The sequence below is a fragment of the Taudactylus pleione genome, unplaced genomic scaffold (assembly GCF_031769625.1).
Source record: "Taudactylus pleione unplaced genomic scaffold, aTauple2 ptg001029l, whole genome shotgun sequence".
NCBI lineage: Eukaryota > Metazoa > Chordata > Amphibia > Anura > Myobatrachidae > Taudactylus > Taudactylus pleione.
In genome coordinates this window covers 692,128-695,372 of record NW_028285430.1, presented here as the reverse complement: position 1 = coordinate 695,372, position 3,245 = coordinate 692,128, and the positions used below count along the sequence as shown (strand labels likewise).

Sequence of the window (3,245 nt, the reverse complement as noted above, 5' to 3'; positions counted from 1 at the left end):
ATATTGTTTTCATGATGTCCATCATGCTACTCTATTATGAAAATTTGAAATAAACTAACTGCTTCTTGACCACAATTTTTTTAAAACTTTTACTTAAATGTAAGATTAGGGGTTTGTAATGGATATATTTACAGTATAAAACACATCTTTTCTCTTCATTTCATGCAATCATGATGACAGAAAAATATTGATACTTAACCTTGTGTAACCATGCAAACATAGCTCAGTTGAGGTCTTAGTGACTTTTGCCATACACAGACCTTGCCGAAATAGCTCAGTTGGGAGAGTGTTAGACTGAAGATCTAAAGGTTCTGGGTTTCGGCATGTTTGAGTACGTTTTTTCTTTTTTCCTTGAGAAGTTATCAGTATTTAATTATTTCAAATTTAAAAAACGTAATTTCTTAACAGAGTTGAGTATTCAGTAGTAACTTCTAAATGATGAGAATGTTTATTTAACAACATGGTGCATAAATACAGCTTAAATATTGTTTTCATGTTGTAAGTCATGCTACTCTAACCATTATGAATATTTGAAGTAATCTAACAATGCTTCCTGACCACAATTTGTTAAAACTTTTACTTAAATGTACGATTAAGGGTTTGTAATTTATATATTTACAGTATAAAACACATCTTTTCCCTTCATTTCATGCAATCATGATGACAGAAAAATATTGATACTAAACCTTGTGTAAGCATGCAAACAAAGCTCAGTTGAGGTCTTAGTGACTTTTGCCATACACAGACTTTGCTGAAATAGCTCAGTTGGGAGAGCATTGGACTGAAGCTCTAAAGGACCCGGGTCTCAGCATGTTTGAGTACATTTTTTCTTTTTTCCTTGAGTAGTTATCAGTATTTAACTATTTCAAATGTAAACAACATCATTTCTTAACATAGTTGAGTATTCAGTAGTATCTTCTAAATGATGAGAATGTTTATTTAATAACACGGTGCATAAATACAGCTTAAATATTGTTTTCATGTTGTCCATCATGCTACTCTATTACGAAAATTTGAAGTAAACTAACTGCTTCCTGACCACAATTTGTTAAAACTTTTACTTAAATGTACGATTAAGGGTTTGTAATTTATATATTTACATTATAAAACACATCTTTTCTCTTCATTTCATGCAATCATGATGACAGAAAAATATTGATACTTAACCTTGTGTAACCATGCAAACATAGCTCAGTTGAGGTCTTAGTGACTTTTGTCACACACTGACCTTGCCGAAATAGCTCAGTTGGGAGAGCATTAGACTGAAGATCTAAAGGTCACTGGTTCGATCCCGGGTTTCGGCATGTCTGAGTTCATTTTTCTTTTTTCCTTGAGTAGTGATTAGAATTTAATTATTTCAAATTTAAAAAAAGTAATTTCTTAACATATTTGAGTATTCAGTAGTAACTTCTAAATTATGAGAATGTTTATTTAACAACATGGTGCATAAATACAGCTTAAATATTGTTTTCATGTTGTAAGTCATGCTACTCTAACCATTATGAAACTTTGAAGTAATCTAACAATGCTTCCTGACCACAATTTGTTAAAACTTTTACTTTAATGTATGATTAATTGTTTGTAATGGATATATTTACAGTATAAAGCACATATTTTCTTTTCAATTCATGCAATCATGATGACAGAAAAATATTGATACTAAACCTTGTGTAAGCATGCAAACATAGCTCAGTTGAGGTCTTAGTGACTTTTGCCATACACAGACTTTGCCGAAATAGCGGAGTTGGGAGAGTGTTAGACTGAAGATCTAAAGGTCCCGGGTTTCAGCATGTTTGAGTACCTTTTTTCTTCTTTCCTTGAGCAGTTATCAGTTTTTAAGTATTTCAAATGTAAACAACTTCATTTCTTAACATAGTTGAGTATTCAGTGGCAACTTCTAAATGATGAGAATGTTTATTTAACAACACGGTGCATAAATACAGCTTAAATATTGTTTTCATGATGTCCATCATGCTACTCTATTATGAAAATTTGAAATAAACTAACTGCTTTCTGACCACAATTTGTTAAAACTTTTACTTAAATGTATGATTAAGGGTTTGTAATGGATATATTTACAGTATAAAACACATCTTTTCTCTTCATTTCATGCAATCATGATGACAGAAAAATATTAATACTTAACCTTGTGTAACCATGCAAACATAGCTCAGTTGAGGACTTAGTGACTTTTGTCATACACATACCTTTCCAAAATAGCTCAGTTGGGAGAGCGTTAGACTGAAGATCTAAAGGTCCCGGGTTTCAGCATGTTTGAGTACCTTTTTTCTTCTTTCCTTGAGCAGTTATCAGTTTTTAAGTATTTCAAATGTAAACAACATCATTTCTTAACATAGTTGAGTATTCAGTGGTAACTTCTAAATGATGAGAATGTTTATTTAACAACACGGTGCATCAATACAGCTTAAATATTGTTTTCATGATGTCCATCATGCTACTCTATTATGAAAATTTGAAATAAACTAACTGCTTCTTGACCACAATTTTTTTAAAACTTTTACTTAAATGTAAGATTAGGGGTTTGTAATGGATATATTTACAGTATAAAACACATCTTTTCTCTTCATTTCATGCAATCATGATGACAGAAAAATATTGATACTTAACCTTGTGTAACCATGCAAACATAGCTCAGTTGAGGTCTTAGTGACTTTTGCCATACACAGACCATGCCGAAATAGCTCAGTTGGGAGAGTGTTAGACTGAAGATCTAAAGGTTCTGGGTTTCGGCATGTTTGAGTACGTTTTTTCTTTTTTCCTTGAGAAGTTATCAGTATTTAATTATTTCAAATTTAAAAAACATAATTTCTTAACAGAGTTGAGTATTCAGTAGTAACTTCTAAATGATGAGAATGTTTATTTAACAACATGGTGCATAAATACAGCTTAAATATTGTTTTCATGTTGTAAGTCATGCTACTCTAACCATTATGAAAATTTGAAGTAATCTAACAATGCTTCCTGACCACAATTTGATAAAACTTTTACTTAAATGTACGATTAAGGGTTTGTAATTTATATATTTACAGTATGAAACACGTCTTTTCCCTTCATTTCATGCAATCATGATGACAGAAAAATATTGATACTTAACCTTGTGTAACCATGCAAACATAGCTCAGTTGAGGTCTTAGTGACTTTTGCCATACACAGACCTTGCCGAAATAGCTCAGTTGGGAGAGTGTTAGACTGAAGATCTAAAGGTTCTGGGTTTCGGCATGTTT

The 3,245-nt window shown here is 31.6% G+C and overlaps 1 non-coding gene across 1 annotated transcript; it reads left to right on the top strand.

The window, feature by feature from the left end:
- The first annotated feature begins 1,231 nt into the window (after window positions 1-1,231).
- On the top strand, window positions 1,232-1,304 carry TRNAF-GAA (transfer RNA phenylalanine (anticodon GAA)). Its single transcript has one exon. It is a non-coding gene; the product is annotated as a tRNA-Phe (tRNA).
- Window positions 1,305-3,245: the final 1,941 nt, after the last annotated feature.